At 37.6% G+C, this 22,110-nt stretch overlaps 1 protein-coding gene and 1 long non-coding RNA gene across 4 annotated transcripts in view; one reads left to right on the top strand and one right to left on the bottom strand.

Moving 5' to 3' along the window:
* The first annotated feature begins 3,156 nt into the window (after positions 1-3,156).
* Positions 3,157-22,110, top strand: part of stk36 (serine/threonine kinase 36 (fused homolog, Drosophila)) — a 71,913-nt gene continuing 52,959 nt past the window's right edge. The window contains exon 1 of one of the 3 annotated variants that reach the window (XM_026329292.1): positions 3,157-3,194. The gene's annotated coding sequence lies outside the window, so the exon portion shown is untranslated. Of the gene's footprint in view, positions 3,195-3,323; positions 3,531-22,110 lie in introns of those variants that run through there. The other 2 variants (XM_026329291.1, XM_026329290.1) reach the window with 2 other exon arrangements.
* Positions 17,243-18,158, bottom strand: LOC113143568 (uncharacterized). The gene is made up of 3 exons (XR_003297045.1): positions 17,926-18,158; positions 17,626-17,734; positions 17,243-17,479 (listed from the first exon to the last, which is right to left on the bottom strand). It is a non-coding gene; the product is annotated as an uncharacterized LOC113143568 (long non-coding RNA).

Here is a 22,110-nt window from a genome sequence, read left to right on the forward strand (position 1 = left end):
TCTTAGGTGCCGTGGAGGAAGTATACAGTGAGCTTTTCTCTCTGAAAAGTGCTGGAAATAAAGCTGATGAGGATCTGAAGGATCTGAAGGGTTGGGGTAATAACTCTACCTGTCACTGTGAACGACAGATTACACAAGGTGAGCATTACTGTGCTTTTGGCTGCTTTTGCTACATTAAACACTCACCACTGGCAGGTTAAAGGTAATTTTTCCAGCCCCTCTAGAAGTTTCTCTTATTGTGTTTTACCTTTGCACACTTTTGAACAGTAGTCTTCACTTTTAGACTTTTGTGGTGACACTTTTTTATTTATTTTTTTAGTTTTACTTTTTCAACCTATAAAAAGCAGCTGTACTCCACCTGTGTGCCACAGCACCACCTAATCATATACTGTAGAAAATAAGTCGACCCCTACTTCCCTTGTCAGGCCTCCACCCAAAGCAGCTCTGTCAGTAAATCCCTGCTGGGTTATGTAACTCCTACAGGACTGGGCTGGTGATTTATTGTATCTATGTTGTTAAGAGGCTCAGAGCTGGTGGAGCTCCAGTCATAAAACAGGACTAGGGGCATGTTCGCTGATGAGCAAGGTCGAAACACACAGCATGTGGACAGGTGGAAAAACACATTAGCCTTCATTTGCATGCAGATTTAAGTTTTTGCATTCAGACCTGATAGTGTATTAGATACATGTACATGGCATTTATAGACAATTACACCAAGGACATGAGGTTGAGCGTCTGTGGTTTTCTCCTTTTCTGTTGTGCTGATATGAAGGTGTGTGTTTATGTGCGTTTGTATACATTTAACGACAGACACTGGAGACCTGTAGCTTCTCAACATTGTTTTTCACAAATCTAACCTCTCAACAATGAAACAATAGTGCCAAGCAGTAGTCAATCCTCAGATCCTTCAGTTAAAGTAGAAATACCACAGTGTAATAAATAAAATACTCTTTTACATGTAAAAGGGCAGCACCAAAAAATGTACTCATAAAATTATTAGTATCAAAATTGCAGTAAAAAGTATAATATTTACCACTGAAATGCAGTGAAGTCAAAGTATGAAAAATGAAAAATGAAAATATTTTGGTTTCTAGTCATTTTCAATATTATATAACAAAAATTTACAGATCATTCAGACTTTTAACGGCGAGATGGGAGGGAAGGTGTCCACTCAGTTTGAAGCGGTGCTTCATTGTGACATTTCCCACATTTCTGTGTACACACACATACTTTCCATGCATAGCAGTAAAGTACATAGTAACATTCAAAATACAAATATGTTTCATCTTGAAAATGCTTAGGATCAGCTGTTGCTGTGAAGATGTCACTGCATGCCATCACCTCAGTGTGAATTTATAAAACATAAGTTCATCACAAATCGTGAATCTACTGTTACCTCAAGATCTTAAAACAATCTATCATTCAGCTGCAATTTTGTGGCTATGAAGATATATGATCTCTTTTCTTTAGTCACAGAGCCACAGTTTAAGCATGGAAAATTTATATGGTGGGAACCAGGTGAAGGAGGGATCCTTGTCTCTGAGAAGAGTCAAATGTTTTCCAGGTTTTTTTTAGGGTGACAAAAAGTCTTGATCTTTAAGGGGGAACGTAAAGGCTTTTGATCAAACTTGCCAACTCAACAAAGACTTGGTCTGCTAAGACATCAAAGTGAATAAGTGTCTTCTTGGGCAGATGGCTCTCCTTAAATGGACTTTGTTAAAGGACTTGTACTTATATAGTGCTTTTCTATGCACTCAAAGAACCCTTTATTATGAATATATATGTTCTGCTGTAGAGCCACACATATGTCAGGGGAAGGTGGACATATTTTGCTCTACTCAGTATCACTATTCCCAGTAATATGAAAAATATCCAGAAATGGAAGTAAAGCAGAGGATAAGAGTATTGCTGGAATTCTCAACCAGTTTTATAGGTCCACAAATCCTTCATTAGGATTTAAATAATCAGCTCTGGAGTGTTTATTTTCACATATAATTTAGGGTTCTTTCTTGAGTAACATATTTTCTCAATTTGCACGTGGGGCTGTGCAAAATATTGTGCAATTGTACAAATATGTTCTAACCTTGGCTAAATCTTCATCCTGGAATCCTAAATGTTGACATGAAAATGTTGGAAACGCTGTGGTTTGAAGCTAAAAGGGATTTGAGGGAGGCCATACTGGGGATATGAAGAAGAGTAGAGCTCTGGGTGATGTAAAAAGAGAAATACTTTGGGTATATGGGCTGATGTGGATGTTAATGCTGTCATTTCTCCTTCAGGTCTTGACAATGAAAAGCTCTTGTATCCCTCTTTTAACCCCCAGTCTTTTAGAAGGATAAGCTTTGTTTCACATAAATTTTTAACTTCATTTTACATTTGGTGCCAGTTCTTTGAGCTTGACTTTTTTTTTTCTAGTTCAAAAGATGCTAATCCTTTTTACTTGGGAAAGGGGAATGAATTTCCTTTCTGTCCAAGCCTGACTTTGGCAAGTCAGATAAATCCCTTCAGGATGAACGTCTGCTGACAGTGATAGATCTTGAGATTTTTAAAAACATTTTTTTATTGGTATTGTTGTCTTTTACAACTCTCTGCTGCAACAATATATAGGTTTTTCTCAGCTGCAGCCATACACATCTACAAATGTCCTACTAATAGACCTTCTGGTCAGGTCAAGGTGAAGGTTAAACATCTGATAAATATAGTCTCAAAACTTACTTATAGACGGAACAAAAAAAAGCAAGAAAAATAAATAGATTTTTAAAATCAGTATTAAAAGTGGTTGATTAAATCGGTTCACCTAAAATTTTAAATCCAATTCGCAGTGAATTTAAAAGGTTAATAACATGTTTGATAAAAAAAAAATTAGTTAATAAAGTTAATTCAAATATACTGCGCATACAAAAAGCAGCATCTACACTGACAACTTACCCCCAAAGACATCAGGCTGCCAGTCATGGCTTCTGCGTGTTTGATTGGTTGTTATTGACCCGTCGGCCCAGTTACTTATGGTTACCAAGGTGAAGGGGCGGGGCGTAAAGGCGAACGTTGCAGCGTGAAGCCGCAGTTTGACAGAAGAGCAGAGAGCTGTGAAGTTTGAAACAACAGCTGGGCCTGATTATATGACTTTTACTATCAGACCGAGTCCACCAATACTGAGTCCATCACTAACGGACATATTTTAAAACATGTAAAAGGTATGAAAGTTTGTATATTGTGCAATGCTATTAGCGTATTAGCAAAGTTAGCATGCATGTTATTGTGATAGCAGTATAACGTTATATGTTGTTAGCTAGCTAATGTAAAGCCAAAGTTAACGCAGCGTGAGCTCATTAAGAGGTCTAAGGGAAGAATAAAAGCGAAACTGTCATGTTTGTTCATTAACGGAGAGGAAGAGGAAAGTGTCCTTTGACTTTGTTGGGGAAGTAGTTGGCCCAGCTTCCTGTGGTTTGTTGCCGCCAGTCTGCTCAGCTTTGAACAGTCGCCTGGCCTGTGAGTACTGACATGCTCAATGATTTTTAAGTCAACTTTGGGTAAGTTTCCTTTCTTCTTGTGTATAGTTTTTATACATATATATATATGGATTTGTTTGATGTAACTAAATATCGTTCCATCTTTGTGTTTATTTACATTTCATTGAAGTTGATTTGAGTTTGTCCAGAATAAGGGAAAGTTGTTGAAACAGGATATTTAAAATGAAAATAGTTGTCATTGGGAACTACAACCAGAAAGTCATATTCCTGTAGCTTGGCCAGCCAGACCCACTCCTTTCTTAGTGAAAGATAGTGGGTCTGGGCCTCCAGCCATAGAGAGTCTTTTCCTCTGGCTTCAAAGGCGCTTAGCCAATCACAGCTGTTTATTTGCAACGGGGTCAGGCTTTACGCTCCAGTCGTCCAACCAGATTTAAACCAACCTTGCACATACACACCGACTTGTTTGTAACATTTCTCAGTGCTAGTCCCCACTGGCTTTTACTGTTTACTCCTTTCAAAAGTATGCACACAACTGGTGATACCGCCTGGTATTCTCATGTTTTTACAACAAAAACGACAACAGCTATTCACTAGTGTCCCTACCGCATGCGCCATATCATTTGTTTCTCTGATTTATTCTGTATCCATTGGCCCGCCCCCTGGAATTCGATCTCAACCCATGAGATTCCAGACTAATTCTTTGTATAGAACTGAAAAAGACTTAGTCTGGCTGGCCTGGTAAATCATGTGTAATTTGACTTACATGTCTAACCTTGCAAAACATAGACTGCCTAACATCTTACAAAGCAGAGCACAGCTGATGTTTGTGTTTGATCTGTCCGTTTTCTTTGCTGCAGACTCATGGCTTTATATACAACACATATCCATATGACTGTAGGTGACTTTCTTATTGTAGAAACCCTGATTACTGCTCTAAATATAGCCCAGTGTGATGTGTAGATTTATGTCTGTACTTAGTGCCTCAGGCAAGTGTCTGTGGTTATAGTCTAGAGGTTTCCAAGATCATGTGAAACTTCAAAGTCTGCCAGAATAATGCTTATGAACAAGAGGGTCTGCCGGATGACAGAAAAGTGCACATGGGACCAATAAATGCTACTTTAGTGGCTCCATGTGTAAACTGAGCACACTGTTCATCAGGGTCCACAAACTATTTGAAGGTGCTACCTTCAATCAAAATTATTAGAAATGGTAGATCAAACAGAAATTTCCTATGATAAGACTATTACAGTACAGGCTGTACTGTGGGTTGTGATGTTTGAGACCTGTGATTTATTTTGAGACTATTTGCAGAGTAAAGTGAGAGAAAGTGGTACCTTGTCATTATTCTGGTAAGAAAAATGCAAGTAACAATATTTCCCAGGCACGCCATGGTAAAATTTCTGACAATGTTTTGTAGTTCTTCCAGATCACCCTCCATACCAAAAGTGCACAACCTGAATGTCATATTCCTGTATCAGTATGAGCCATTAGGAAATCACTAATGTAGACTTTAGCTTTTTCATAGTTGGCTAAGTTGGCACTCCTAAAGGAATAGTTTGATGTTTTGGGCAGCACACATCTCGCATAAAATTAGATGAAAAGATAAATTCCACTCTGTTGACTGTCCGTCCAGTATAAAGAGCAACCAGCCGGTTTGCTGAGCTTAGTGCAAACACTGGAAACTGGGTGAGATGGCTTTCTGGCACTGTCTGAAGGCAACAAAACTTCATTTAAAAAAACTGTGTTTTCAGCTGCTTCCACCAAAGTCTCAGTAAGACAGCAAAACATGAACCACAAACTTTTGGAGTACTGACTGAAATGTAAAAGTGTAGTCCCTGAATTTACCCTCTGGGATTTAAAAAAAAAAAAAAAAAAACTTATCTTATCTTACCTTAGACTACTTGTTACTGAAAAAGTAGTTAAATGACTTTAACACATGGGAAATAACCACTTGAGGACCATATCTTTAGATTACCGCTGCCAAAACAGCCCAACTAAAAGACCAGATGACTGCCCAGTCATGATCTTTCACCTCCTGTATTTTATTCATGCTCTCAACTCCCTTGCTTTCCATGGGTGTACTTTGGAAGGGATCCTCCTGTTGGGGTTTTTCAGAGATATTGGAACACTTAAGAGAGCAAATGTGGTTTTCCTGCTTAGATGGCTGTTTTTCTGCCAAGCCATGGAAAAGTGCTGTAGTTGTGGGGATCCTGTGATGCGATGCTGACTCCATTACAACGTGGCTGTGAGTCAATCTTCAGAAACCCTTGGGTTGAAGTGTTGGGCTCTACTAGGCTGTAACAACATGCCGATGGCTGTGTACAGTAACACACTATATGATTCAATGGATTAATTCACTTCTGCTCTTATTTTCCATTTAGAGATGTTAGTGGAAATGTTGATGAGATCAGAATCTGTAGATATTGGTGGATACAAGTGAAGAGTAAAATGAAATATGGATGTCATCACAGTGATTTGACTCTAGATATGTGTGTGCTTTTTTTGTATGTTACAGTTTTCAGTGGCTAAATTATACTGTAAAAAAGTGAATTAGGATTTACAATTTTTACTAGAGGTTGACCTATATGGGTTTTTCTATGGCTGATGCCGATTTTCAAAATCCAGTTTAGCTGATGGCCGATAAGCAATGCCGATTATTTGAGGCCGATATGCATGGCAGATTTTCCTTTGAAAGATGAGCCGTCTTTGAGTCGCCTGGCTCACAGCTTTGTGCTACTGGGGTGCGTCAGTCATGTGGTCTATAGAAATTGGCTGCCCGCACAAGTCGGCCCGATATATCGGTCGATCTCTAATTTTTACATTATGTATCCCTGTAAAGATGTATTATGCTGTTTCATTTATGCTAAATCGTTATCATTAGCTGGTGTATGTAAAAATTCAAAGTAATGCTTGCATTACATCAGCAGGTTCAAAACACTCTCTCAGGCTCAAACACTGAACAGCTTCAATAGGTGGTCAGTGCTGTATTTTATGCGATTTATTGAACAGCTGTCCTCTTCTGTGAGGTTGATAATAGTTAGATAATGCACAACCTTTGGGTTTACGGTGTCTCATATATTATGTCAGCATTTCATGTGATCATAGTACACATGATTGTATATGTCAGATGTTTTTTAGTATGGTGGATGTGATAAACATCTTCTTGAGATGACATATGACCTGTTTATATTCTGCTGAGATCAGGCAGACTTCAGAGATCGGTTTTTATGACAGATCACTAAGAATCTTTACCTGTGACAGGACATATCCTTATATTTACATGTAAGGTTACAATTCACAAAGTATAGTATTTGAAAGAAAACTGAACTTACGATGAACTTTCACTTTGTGATGCATTAGTGTTTGCAGCCAGACTACACTGCGTTATGAAGTAAACCTGCAGAGCGGCTTGAGTAACACACGCAGGGTGCTGTGGTTTAAAAGTACTCCCTTCAGTATTAGACAAAACAATTTGTCCTCAGTGCTTTGAACTGCAGGAGGGAATTCTGGTCATCCTGTCTGCGTTGTCTTCCAGGAATCTGCTGCTCATATGTGCATGTAAACAAACACGCATAGACATGCGCAGTGATCCCTTTGAGAATGATGATGAATAAAATTTTTAAAAGCTACAGCTGCAGTTTTACAACGTTGAGGGACAAGTTAACATCAAATGCTTCTTCCTTTTCTCCTCTAGGAATGGTACTGTTTGTTTGTCCACCACTTTGAATCGTGCACAGCAACTATTGCATGGAGTGCCATGAAATTTGATAGGGATACAGATATCCTGGAGTTTTCATGTAGAGCCACCAGAGCATGAAATTGCTCAGTTATCCTGTGAAACACACTGTTTATTGGGTTGGCATGATGTTGCTATTGACATCTGTGGCTCTCAAGACAATAAATCTTTATGACTTTGGTGATCTTTTGACCTCTAGTGTGACCAGGATGTTGACATGTTTGGTTTTTATTTACTGTTTTTTCTGGACTATAAGTCGCATTTTTTTTTTTTTTTACTCCACCGGCTTGTAGTGCAACTTATACAGACTCAATGAAGATAATGCTGTACCACAGAAAAAATAAATGTTTATCTTTGCAGTAAACTATAACTCCTAGTGTAACACAGGTGAAAATGCCACCTAAAAGAAAGAGCTATACTTCAGTTAATGAAGTCTGCGGCTGAAACAAGGTTCGGAGTGAGTGTTGTCATTCAGACAACCTGAGAGAGGAGGACATGCCGCTTCACCTTCTCCCCGATGTTGGCTGAGTTAAACAGAAGAATGAATTTCGTAATGCGCTTCTGCTTGTTGTTATGCCTGGCCTACATTCTTCATAGGCTAATTTAGACTGTAATTAGTACAATTAGGAATGCGACTTATAACAACAAGGCTGTTGACAAAAAATATGGTATAAACAATTACTGGAGGCATTCCTTTGAATTTCTTTGGTAAATTGAGTCATGATCACCACACAGACTTCTACAACATATTGATGATGCCCAGATTTTCCTGTCAGCCTCACCTGTACTTTGTGCTAATTAGCAAATGATAGACTACTACTATAAGGTGATCCTAGATATGGTAATTAATACCTGCTAAACATCAGCATATTAGCATGTTAGCGTGCTGGCACCACCATGTACCATCAAGCAGAGTTTAGTCTCACAGAGCTGCCTGCATGGCTGAAGGCTCTAGGAGGGAAATCGTGACATTAAGGATTTGCAAAGCAAGGAAAATGGGTTTTACCTTTCAAGTACACACACATCAGATCTGTTTACTCCGTGTGTCCTACGTGCATATTATTTTTCTGCGTAAGACAGCTATGCCTTAAATACAGTAAGAAACTAGGTGGACTGAGAGTGGGTGGGACCCTGTTTCTGTCGCAGTTCTTCTGGAGTCATGGCATGAGACAGTGGAAGTTTGTGATGTGGTTTCAGATGCCATAGTATAAACCTTAGCCAGCTTATATTCACCATGGGTGCAGCACTTTCAACACAACTTGCAATGACAAGACAAAACTGGCAGCACTAAAGAACACATTTAACAAAGGTACTATGCATGAATGTACTGCAGTATGTTTTTGTATATGTGCACGAAAACATACTGTGCCACGGATAAACTGGATCACATCTAACACAGAGACACATGATAAACTTTGAACTACACCCAAAAAACCTGTTGGCATTTAAACGTTGCATTAAGTTTACACACTAAATTATAATAAATGTCTGTTTCAGTTAACATTGTTCTTGGCCATTGTCTGACCATCATGAATTTACCCATTTTCTGAAGTTTGGTGTGTTCAGCATACTGTACTTTTAAGTGAGGTTTACTTGCTTATTATATATTTGTTTAAAATAATCCAAGTTTGGTTTCTATTGACAATGAAATGGCTTTGATGTGTTTACTTGAGAGAAATAATTCTCCATCATATCAAGATTAAATCAGCAACTCTGTAATTTAATCTTTAAATATGTTTGTGTGATGACCTTCTTTAAATCATTTAATGGCATGTTTGTTAAAAGACACATGAGATTAATTAAATTAGGGATGAGACACATGTAGGGGTTTTTCTGTCCAGTTCAGGCTCTGACAAGGCAGCATTAACAGCAGAAGTCTTGCCAACATTTAGAGAGACCTCTCCATCCCCGAGAGCAGTCTGACAACCTGTCTGTCTGCTGCTCTCACTACCAGGTGCTTTCAATCAGTTTCCCTCAGACTGAGATGTCCTTACATGGTGCTCTCGTGAATCCAGAAATTACTATTGTACTGTTGCTTTTCTTCCAGTGTAACAAAAAAACATGCACATTGCTTTTTACTCGCCAGTCTTTGTAATTTATGGGGACCTAGCTCACTTGTTTAATGGGCCGATCAAACCACAAAATATTAGACTACAATATAATTCTCTCTCACTTCCCTGTACTTTGTGCTGAAAGGGGAAAAATAATGAAACTCTACCCAAGTAGTGACTTTATAAGACTTTCAGTAGTTCTGGAGTTTACTTTTCACTTAAACAAATGAAAACTTATCACATTTTAGACAATGTAGATTCAACCACTGTAAGAAAGCCCAGAAAAAATAAACAATAGAATACACAAACGTTTGGTTGAAATGGCCACAATGAAATTTGCTGCTAGTCTACTAGCTGAAAAATCCACCTTGGAGTGTTTGTACATGATTCACTAATGTTGGCTAGCCAAGTTAATATTAGACACAAATTGTAACTGTGCCTAACAAGGTGAGAACATAACAGCGGTATCACACTAAGTGGATGCTCATTTAAGTGGTCACGGCTCGCCTTAGAGGTCAATGACCAGTAATGGGCTGAAGACTGTGAGCTCCATGCAGTCTAGCAGTTTCACAAACCCTGGTGTTAAAGAATAGAAGAGAAATTATCTCTCTGAAAGTATACAAAGATGATTTTATTTTTCTTTTTTCTTTCCGAAACCAAGAAGCCCACATAGAGGACATAAGAAAATGTTTGTGAATTTTGTCTTTAGACTTCAAGCTTGCAGTTTCCAGTTGTTTGTTCAAAAACATCTAGCTAACACATTCTTGCTCCATTTTAATCAAAATGATAAACTGTAAACTTAATTATTTTGTCCATTTTTGGTGCTAAATCTATCAGCAGGGAGTTTTTCCTTTTATAGGGATCTTCTGCAAATACATATGGTGACTATTCTTTCTTTCTCCTCCTCTTTGCATATTTTACCTAATCTCAAATATCTGGCTTTAAAAGTTGGATCATGTCCTTTGTGTTTTTTTTTCCTGTGTAATGTAATCTTCACATAAAGTTCTGCCAACACCTGTGAGTGTGTTTACTTCCCTCCCGCAGCTGTGTGTGACTCCTACATCTTCTTCTCTTACAAGATGCGCAGGGGGAAAAAGATGTGGGTCAGGGCGTACCACTGTGTATTTTCAATTGCTCAAGTTATATCAATCTCAGTGGATCAGCTGTGGTTAAAGAGGCCTGGGCTGTATTGATTTGCCACATGGTGGCTGTTAAATGACTTTGAAACTGTGTCCTGAACTGGCCCACTTGTTGCTGTGGAGTAATGGGAGTGCGGGTTCCCAAGTTTGTAGGGCCTGGCAGTCGAGCTGTTGGCTTTCATGTCTTCCTGGCTGCAATTGATCAATTAGTGCCAGAGTTTGACAACAAATTTTACACCACTTGTTTACGAATGTAATACATGAAATGGCACACAGGGTGGTGGCTATATTTGGGATAAAAACTGGAATACATGCTAGTCTGTTAGTTTGAGCGCCTTCCTGCTACTGTATGTCGTGTTATTGCTGAATATGGGAGTACAGTTTTATAGTTTATTTCTGGAAACAGGTACATTATAAATAAAGTACATTATGTGGAATCTAACTTGGTTTTAAAGATTTTACATGTTTTTTAGAATGACAGTATTCACACATAGAGTATATGGTATTAAATTTGTGTTTAAACATTGTTTTTGTTTCATAAAAACGTGGGTTTGATTTTTTTGTAGCTTTGGCAGTCACTCTCCTAGCTAGTGGTAATATCACACTAATTAGGACTGTCACTTTTTATTATACTGTGCTGGTGGCAGTGGAGGCACAAGAAAAGGACGTTTACATATCTGACTGAATACTCAAGATGCACAGTGCAATTCTTTGACCAAACAGGAAATCATAGAGGTTTGAGACTTATTAAGACTGATAGATGGGCATTACTGGTCTCTCATGGTTTTATGCCACATTTTACCGAATCTCAGCCTAATGTTTAACCTTATGTTGTTACGTTATAATCATTTGCACAGATTTACAGTTTGCTAGTTCAATTGAATTTGACCTTGGATTTTTGCAAGAAACAGCCCTAGTCACTCAGTGTTGGCCTGAAAACACAATGACCTTGATTATAAGCTATCTATTTAAATCCCACATTTGTAGCTTGTTTGTCAGTCATATATTCTCCTGTCTGAAGTGGCCTGGACTGATTTTTATCTTTGTGAGTTCCTCATCTTAACATTTTGTGACACCAGTTAATTCTGGTCTTCTTGGCAGATGATTGGATAGTATGTGCAACAAAGATCTTCTTTGCCGGTGAAGAACATTAGATGCGTAGCTGGAAGCTCCTTTGCACTAAATATGACTTCCTAAACTCTCTTACTCCTGGCTCACTCTAAAAGACACACTTTAAATAGACTACAGGGAAATGAATAGCCTAACAACAACAATGCTAGAGACAAGAGGAACACCTGTAGAAGCTGCTTTCTCTGTGCTGAGAAAACTTAAGTGTCCCAAAATATAATAGACTAATAGAAAACCAGGAAAATTAGACCCAGGTTGTAATAAATAAGAATTTGTTTTTGTAGTCACACCATGTACATATAGATTCATAGATTAGATTCCAATATAGAATATAGATTCCATTTTGCAGTTTTTTTTTTTTTTTTTTTTTTACTTTTTCTGTGATTAAAAATAACTCAGACTGCTTCCAAATCACTCAGCATGTCCATTGCTGTCTGAAAAAGCTTTTACAAACATTTTGGTTCATTAACTGAATGGCAGATTAACAGTATAAATAATGAGTCAATGGAGAAATGAGTCGGCACTATAAGTTTCCACTGGCTTCATCAGGTCACCTACTGAGCATCACCTGAGGGGCTTCCTGTCATAACCATTAAATCTGACTTGGACAACTTTGGGTTAGCCCTTTATAGAGCAGGAAGCTATGCACAAGCCAGCAAGGGGTCAGTCGCTCCAGAACATATTTCGTGAATCAGACGACGTGCTACAGCAAAGATTCAATAGGGAAATCCCTTGCATTTGTTATGGTAGTAATAAGTGAACAGTCAAAGTTGATGATTGATTGTAATTATGCTTACGGACAAGTTTGTTTTGCAATGCTTGCCATAAAAAACTTCTGTAGCCTCTTGCATGACTAACAAAAATCAATTATGCTGAGGTTTGGAGTCCTCAGGTAACCGGTTTCTTAAAATATGGTCCAAGCTTCATCTAAGTTGCACTGTTATTCTCACCCAGGTCATAGTATTGTGTTTTGTGGACCTTAGTGTTTGATTAGAAGATCACATCGCACTTTATGACCAATTAATGCAAAACCGGGTAATTCTAGAGGCTCTATGTATTTTCTCGCTATGCTAAATGCAGTATATTCTCTGGCAGTTTGGGGAAATAGCATTTAAAGATCAGTGACTAGAAAGACTAATTTTTAAAATTCACTTTACACTTGTTAAAAACCAGTATGGTATCACAGAGGAAAACTAGAGCTTTTTTTGTGAGACAGCTTTTATATTTTATTCATGTGACATGCCTGGGCTGATGTTTCTGATTTTGCTCTGATGGTGCAGATGAAACACAAATTGCTGGCTGTGCTGAGTTCACAGGCGCCAAGGTTTGGTGAGGCAGAGCTTTATAACACTGGCAGCTGTCAAGCCTTTTGGTTCTAATTACAGCCACTCTCTTTTTTACAAGATGGACATCACATTGATTTATTTCAAAAGATTTTTGGAGATGTTAAATCATTCAGGCCTTGATATCTTTATACTGTGTTTCTTAAATACATGTGTAAGATTGTAGGTGTACAATAAACCAGAAAATCACATTGGAGTAAGTGGAAAAATGTCAACATTATTTTGGCATCTCCAAATTCAGTAGGAGGCAATGGATGGTTTTGTTGTGCTGTATTTTCAACCCACGATGAATGTATGAATAAATGTTGCCACACTTTATCATTTGGTCTGACTGAACAATATTGCAGCAACTCAAGATGTTCACCATGTCTGTTTACCGCTTTTCCTTCCCTTCCTCTTTCATCACATCCCCCATTGCCCCCACTTCAGTGTTTCAAGTTTCAAAATTCAAGATGTTCTTCTTAACTGAGCACATAGCATCAGATGTTTTTACTTAAGGCATCACGTACGCTCCATGTTCGTAGTTTCCAGCACACTGTGTTGAAAGTAATCATAATTCTGCTTATCTTCATCAAACGTGACAAAAGTGACGTAAGAGAATTTAGTTATGCATCTACGTCACGATGACTGTGTGATATGCTTTTGTATGATGTTTTCATATCAGACTTAATATCTCAGAAATAGAAAACAACTCACTCTTACGTGAGTGAGTCTGTGCTGTTAAATGTGAGTGGGTTATGCAATTCAGTTTATAAGTGAGCCTAAGAGCAAAAAGTGAAGAACATTTTGTTACACTCAACCTTTTAAAGTCTGTAATTAAAATTAAATGTCTAATCAAAAAGTTACACATAATAAAGTTTATAAAGTTGTCTGCAAACTCAAAATGAGACATCAAAAACACGATCACCTGTTAAACTGCTGTCATTCATTATTGAAGTTTTGTTGACATTATGTGAAACCAACTTCATAGACTTGATGCCCCCGAGGGATATAAACTAGTCCCTCTTAAGAGCACCATAAAGCCATTAGGAAGACTTGGCAAACTTCCCTTTAGTCATTTGGTTTGACTAACTCGATGCTGAATTTAAAAAATAACTACATATATTTCTGTATTTAATGTCCAAGCACTGTTTTTTTTTTTTTGTTTTGTTTGTTTGTTTTTTTTTTTTTCAAAATCTGATTTACACTTTAATGTTCCAGAGCTCAAAGGCAGCTTTAGTGTACTCTGTTGGCCCATAGGAGCTTCCAATGATGCTGGTAGTGTTCTCCATCCTGTGACACTCCTCCTTCACAGATTTCATTAGCCGGATGGGGACAGTCAACATTTTGACCACATGAGGCTCCATATCCTTCAGCAGTTTTACTCTATCTTGAGTAAACTAAACTGTTGAACTTCACTGATTGCAGGTGCTATTAGTCTGTCAACTCAAAAGGCTGTTTACACAGGCGCTGTAGATTATGTAGAAACTGAATATGCTCTATCTAGTTTAAAACTGATTGTTTTGAACATTGGTGTTGGCGATTGAGCCAAATAATGCTCATGCCTGTCATTCTTAACTTTGTTTACATGCCTCCAACTTATCTGGCTTCCTTATCTGTACTATAACTTGAACATTGTGCCAATAGCCTCAACACATGTAGTTTGTTTCTTCTGTGTTCCAAGTGTGAATATTCACTCTGAACATAACTGTTTTTTATGCCCTCCCATACAGACATTTTTAAAAACTATAAATCCTACCACTGCCAAAAATATCTCCTTGGGTACATACAACAACCACATCTACAAGAAAACAAATAAAGACCATAAAACAGTTTTAACAGCAAATCTGTTTTTTTAACCGTAAAACCATTCACATGGAAAAAAGGGAATATTCTGTGGATGCACACAAATTTTCAACTATCCAAATCATGAAGCAGTCTACAAAGACACATTTAATTTGGTGTCATTAAAATGACTTTGACTTCAATTTTGTTTGTTTATTAATGAATTTGCTTTTGTTTGTTTGTTTGTTTGAGGTACATATTATGTACCATATATTTATTATTGATACAAGAGACTAAAGAATTTTAACTTTTAGCTGCTTACCTTTTGTAGCTGCTCCTGCCAACATTTTGGCTGCTGAGTTTTGATTCTGAGCGTACAGTATGAACAAACACCTCCTGTATTCAATTTACCATTTAATTGGCAACCAGAAGAAACCTCAGGAAGTCACTTCTCCTGACCAAGAAACAATCTGAGCTTTAGTGCTGCTGGTTAATAGATCTTTTGCTTTGTTCTGTTTGCAGGTGATGCTGTGTTACTTCTATTTGAATACTGAATACTTTGTTTACTGGTTCGTAACTCATAGTCTAAAACTCATATTATATAATCATATATTATATACATATCATATAATGATAGCCATTTTAATAAGACCTTATTTTGTGGAACTAGTAAAAGGAGGTTCTTGGATGTAGTGAAGGAGGTCGTGAGGATAGTTGTGTGAGGAGGATACAGAGGATAGGGTTAAAAGGAGGCAGATGATTCGCTCTGGCGACCCCTGAAGGGAGCAGCCGAAAGGAAAAGAAGAAGTAAGAATTCTTTGGTTCTTTGGCCGAACCACCACAGTAATGATCTTTGCTGACTAAAAAAGTGATTATAAACAGTGATAGAATTGGCATATGGCAAAAGGAAAACATAGTTCCATACATGTTCAAATTCAGGAAAAATATCTTCAACCTGCAAGGAAGCAACCAGCAGTCAACTCTCACTGATTGCTGATGACAATGATTTCAGGCCTTCTTTCCATTTGGCACAATACTCATCTCCACATCATCTCTAGATGTGGTTTTACTTTAAAAGAAGAATCCATTTCTGAGAGAATTTGTTCAGTACAGCTGTTTTCATTACAGCTGTGGTCATTGTCACCACCATTCAGAGATGCATTCAGATGTTGGAGCTGAGATTAATAGGAAGGAGTTGGTTCAGTTACCCTCTGAGCTCTGCTCTCTGAGACCAGAGCATGTGCCTTTCAGAAACTTTGAAAGAGACAATAATGTCTCCTTAGGGGGGTGAAGAGCAACATCCATCTTGCTGTCCTTGCTCATTTCCTAAAATAGTTATATTTGCTGGTTATTGGAGATGTGATTGAATTGTTGAATGTCCCTGTGATCCTCCTAGGAATGATGCAGTGTATTGTGCTTGCGTTTATTTTTACACTGTTAAATTTTTAGTGTCTGTAGAAAAAGATCCTAATGGTTTTGAGTGCCACATTATGGAATAAAGCCAAAACTAAGGAGGGCCGTTAGCTTTCTTTTAATGGTTTGCAGACATTCTCAAGCTGAACTTCACAGGCCTTAAAGCAAAAAGACACAAACATTTGCAGGTTCCCAGGTGAGGAAAGTTAATCTTTTAAATAAACTCATTGCAATTTACGTTTTAAAAGCCCTGCTGTGCTACATTTAGCAAAACCACCCCTGTTGCTAACAGTTGTTTCCATATGGTTTGAGGTTTCTGCCCTCACACTCAGTTACATAATATACTGTAATTCAATAGACACATAGATCTCACCTCTCACAAAAACATATGGATATGGAAACATTTATTTGCTCATGTGTTACAGATTTTGATCCTGTTATTAAAGTCACTCTGTTTAAATTCTTTAACCTGAAATACACCTGTCTTTAGGCCTATTCAGTAGAAACAACAGAACAGGAAGTCTGCTTAAATATGGATGTTGAGTTCTTATTGGCGCAATTATAAGACATGTTTAGAAAAGATAGTTTAAGATCAGCAGGACCCTTTGACCCATCCTTACTTGTTTGTAATGAAGCAATACTCTTTCAGCTGGGAGGGAATACTTTAAGTACAGCAGAGTTGACTTCTTTTGCAGTAAACCAGACTCCAGTCTTTCTCTAACCTTAACCAAGTGCCTACACTGTAAACCCAGATAAGTTGATTGTACTTAAACCATTTGAGGCAAGTGATTGCCTCAAATGGTTTAAGTAATCGGCAGTCAAAAATGTTAATTTGTTTAAGTATAGTCAACATAAATGCAAAACAGTCAGAACGTAATATTTTTAAGTCATATACACTTCAATGGTTTAAGTAATCGACAGTCAAAAATTAATTTGTTTAAGTAGAGTGAAATTTAATGCAAAATAGTGAAAACTTAATATTTTAAGTCAAATACACTTAAAACTATATTTGCATTAAAATAACTGGGATAGGAAACTTCCAATTCATTGACCACACAACACAGTACATTTTTTTTTCAATTTTATTGAAACACAACAAAGCAACAAATATCACTGATAATGATGCTCTTCATAAACTCTGAGATCTAAAACCAGTTTTCAAACACAAGCTTTAAACCAAAAACAGTAAGAACTGGTTATCAAATTATCAAAATGTTTTGTGTGTTTTTTTCCACCAGTTACTACAGTATATTCTTCCTTTTTGCTGCAGACATTTTCTCTCACAATCACTTTGAAATACCCAACTAGTAGTAGGTCCTATCTGACATGTCTTCATCTTGAAAATTTCCATCAAGCTTGGACACAAGCCATCAAGCACACCAAAGAATTCCTCTTTAAGGTTTCTTCCAACAACCCTGTTAAACTCCAAGTAAACCTGAAATATGCAAAACAAGCCAGATTTTGTCATACAGGCAAAGTTACTTATAACACAAATGAACCTCTCTGAACATGTTGTCCAAGTATGTATTGTATGTAAGACAAGTAAGAAAAAACACATATTCAAAGGAAACTTCCACAAACCTGGCTTTCTGTGAAAAGGGCTGGCCAGTGTCGGACCATCTGGCTAATGTCAGGCTCATCCTTTACATCCTCATCTCTTCTAAGGGCAAATGTGATGTCCATGTTCTTTCTAAAAAAAGAATCATTTGGTTTATTTTTTAAATATTGTTGCTAAATCTTATGTGGAACAACATAAGTTGAGAGCTACTGTTTGTATGCTTTGGAGTCAACCTCAAATTTACATATTAAAATGCACACGTCTAACTAGAAACATTTCAGTGGTTTCTAATTTGTAATACTTGAACATAGAAAACAACTCACCAAGTTCACCAAGAAAATGGCGTCTTCTTAAGTGCAGTCAACTGCTGATTACAATAGTCCAAACTCATGAAAAACTGAAAAATGCAAATTACATTTTTTTCAACAGCATGTTACTGCAGATAACTCCCAGGCAGAAAACATGTTCATCAAAGGAGAAGGTAAATTGCAGAAAAGACCCAATTTACTTCTTGAAAATAAGAAAAAGGCGCAATTTTCTCAGAATCCACCAAGAAGCAAGCCCAGACTAGTCTTGAACCAATTGCAACCTAGAAAAGTGCTGCAGTGCTGAAAACAGGGGTGTGGCCGTAGGTAAAACTTGATAGTTTAAGTTTGTTAAACTTACAAAAATGAGTACACCTAGTGATTGTCTCATATACTTATATTGTTTAAGTCATGCGATAAAAACTACTTTTTGTAAGTGACATTTACTCAAACTGTTTGCATAGAAATAACTTTTGGGTTAACAGTGTAGTACCAAAAATTCAGAGCTGTAACTTTATATCAGTTGTTAAAAGCTTGGGATTTGATGAGGAACCCTAATTGCTTTTTTGTGAATTTGGTCTTTTTTTTCTTTCTCTCATCACAATTTTACATTTATAGCTGGCATCTTTCACAGAAAGTGTGCATTAGTGTGACCGTGCAGAGGGCTGCAAATGCCTCTCTGATTATCTGTACAATTTATATGTGTTCAGTATGTGAATAGATTGGGGTCCTGAATTGTATTTTAGGTCTCTCACCAATACCTGAAGCAACATGCCATCACCAGTGCAACCTCTTGTGTTTTTTAACGTGAGGCTGTTCGCACCGAACACCCAGTAGCAATAACTCATTGGTCCTGATGGCACATTCACACCTGCAGATAAATAGATGGTGGAGGCAAAACCTCCACAAACCACTCAGCAACTTGGAAGCCTATAACTTAGGTCTCATGTTGAACAGAGTAAATCTTCCATGTAGCGAAAGATTAAAGGTTTAAGACAGGTCTATAGAATATCTTTATTTAGGTAATTGAGGGTTTCTGTACAGGAAAAATTACAGGACAACTGGTATAAGTAGAACATAGCATTGCTACTATCCCTGTACAGTGTGTGCAGATAAACAGAAACACTCAACTTCCAGCTCTTTTTTTTCCCCAAAGAGGGCTACTATGTTGAGCCACGAATCCTATGAATGAAATTTAGTGCTCCAGGCTGTTGAAGATGATGTGTTTTACTCTGTTTTCTATCTACTTTCAGGAAATATAATAATAAAAGGAGAAAGTACAGCGCCCAAACCAGCTTCTTTCAGCAAGCTACCATTCTGACATTTCTCTTGGGGTTTTACCAAATTTTTCCAATTTTATGACAAGAGTTCCATTTTACATATCACACCATTTGTGTAAGTGCATCTCTACATGTGGAACTAATTTTTTGTAAGCTAATGAGTTTCACAGGTGGTTGGAGTCGTTGCGTGCTAGAGTGCAGTGAAGTTACTGTTGCCTGCATGTTACTCCGGGCACAGATCTATTAGAATCCATATTTACCCTTGGTTATGTTTTATATTAATTAATCAGATGCTTTTCGTCTATTAACTATTAAGTGTAGATTTACAGAAACATTTTTTTTTATGAAACTTTTATCTGAATTTCAGCTGAAAATGAAATATTCAAGACTTTTGACAGGAATTCTGCTTTTGAACAGAAATAATGCTTTGGTGCAAGTGTAAATAATACAGCAGCTGACTACAGTTATAATATATGGTAACATCAGCTTGTTTTACATGCACAGAAGAGATGAGATGCTGCTGATGTGATTTTTCTGCTGAAGTAATGTGTGTTACACCACAGCTGTTTGAAGGCCAATGAGAAGGGAAACAGAATATTCTGTGAATGAGTCAGTGTCAAGGGTGGAGAGATGTCGGCCCAGTGTTCACAGCTGAGTGTTTGTGTGTGTGTTTTTTGGGGTGTGGAGGGGGCGGGGGGCACCATGAGGATCACTGGGGCCTTCAGGACCCAAGCTGTTGTCCTGAGCACGGACTGAAACATACAACCACATATGGTAGGATGAAATGAAATAACCTGAACTTCCGTTCGCTTGTCTTTCGTGACCGCATAGTGGACAGTCTGTAGCACAGCTTATGCTGTCCTCACACTGAGGTCATTTCTGACACAGCTATTCTCACGTCAGGCTCAGACTGTAGCAACTGAGCAGGAAAATATTTCATGACCTGTGTGCTTTTCCATGGAACAACTGCCTAATATTAGCCACCTGCTCATGAATAAGCGTTGCAGTAAATGAACTGGAAATATGATTAAAAGTGGTTTTGTGGCCAGTTCTTTAGGTCTGAAACAGTAGCTTCACTACAGTAGTTACTCTAGTATGTGATTTAATGTAATATATAATTATTATATACTACATGTTATATGAAGTGATGTCATTCCACTAACTATTGAGGTAAATGTTTGTCAAAAGACCACAATAAATCGGATATACCTCTACATTGCCAGATTAAACAAAACTGTCAAAATGTGTATTATTTAAGAAACCACTTTAGAATGTATACTGTATTAAATTACTGGGGGAAAGTGTTTGTCTGAAAATTTGACTTTATTTGAATGAAATTCATGTTAAGATTGAGGCCCAGAGTCAGCTTGCTGAGGTGCTGGTTAACCAGATGCTTGATAGGTTTTTATAGCTCTGAGGAGTGTCACGTGCATGTGCAGTATTCTGAAGTTTTGACTATTTACCCTTAAACAAAGTGCATTTGATGTTTTTGTTTATATGAACGGAGAATGTCCATTACATAACTGGAACAAAACAGAGCGTCCTCATTAAGCTTATGATACTGACACATTTAGGGGACATACAGTCAGAAAGTGGTCACAGGCGTGTGATACTGTATCATCGAAATAAAGTCATACTGGAAAAGCACGGGTATAGCAAAGGTATAGGACAGACACCTCATGAAGGCTACCACTGCATTGAATGAACTGCAAAAATGTGTTAGCAAACAAATGCCTATTTAGAGATGTGGAGCAGCATTTGTTTAGATCTGTGTTTATGTAATCCTGACCCCTGGTTCATATTTACCAACTCCAGCAAGTTGCTGACTATTTGTCATTCGGCGTTGGACAGAAGGGGGACAGTCAGTTTACTGTTTTATAGTTCAGCTGGAAATGTGGTTGATCAGTGTGCTGATATTGGACCTAAATAATGGGCAAAAAAGGCTACAAGCCTTATAGCTGCAGAGCTTTACCCCTATCCCTTGTTATTGTACATCTTAAAGCTGCTACATATGGGACATTACTTGCAACAGAATTCAGCTGTTGTACTTAATTCCTGTGGAATCAGCTCAGACAGTTGCATTTCATAATCTTATTTTATGGCAGTGCACTGACTTCCCTCTGAATTTCTACAGTAAATAAGGGGAGTTCTGTAGAAATCAGTTAACACGATTAGGATTGATGATCAATCTGCGAACTGAACACTGAACTTTAAATACAGCCTAATATCACGTACTAGTGAAGTAGAAGATTTTTCCATTTATCTGTCTCCTTTCAAGCTATCAGCAACTAAAAGGAAGACCTTAAAAGCAGGATAATTGCATGCTAGAGGCATAGAGGCAACTGCCAAAACAAAACAGCTTGAGATATAACCAGTTTTTTGCTATTGTGGGTTTGAATGGATAATTCATCTTGAGGTCCCACTGCAACTGCAGTTAGTGAGTCACTTCCCAAGTGACCCACTTCTTTTTTAGTGTGGTAAGGAACTCTGTAAAGCAACCAGCAAAAGTTTTTTTTTTTTAACAACATAACCTCATTTAAACACTTTCCTTGGCTCTCTATTAAGCTAAATCCTCTTGTCGTCTTTAGGAGGAAGCACGATGACATCTCTGTCCTGCCATTACATTTAAATTCCACTGCTGCTGTGTTACTAATGGCTCTTATTTCAACAGTTGTATTTACCTTTCTCTTTTATAACTGGTTGCCCTTTTGCAGCACTGGAGTAAAAAGTCTCCTTTCCACAACTCTCTGCTCACCACTTACAATTGAATGTTTGCTAAACAGAAAAACATTGAAATGAAATGTGCCCCCTACAACATACTCTTAAATCTTCTCTGGTGTTTTAGCCAGACATACTCCGATATGTCTGCTGCCAGTTTGCAAAAAATGCAATATCTTCGGCTTCTGTTATACAGATCAGTTTT

Source organism: Mastacembelus armatus, chromosome 14 (genome assembly GCF_900324485.2).
Source record: "Mastacembelus armatus chromosome 14, fMasArm1.2, whole genome shotgun sequence".
Taxonomy (NCBI): Eukaryota; Metazoa; Chordata; class Actinopteri; order Synbranchiformes; family Mastacembelidae; genus Mastacembelus; species Mastacembelus armatus.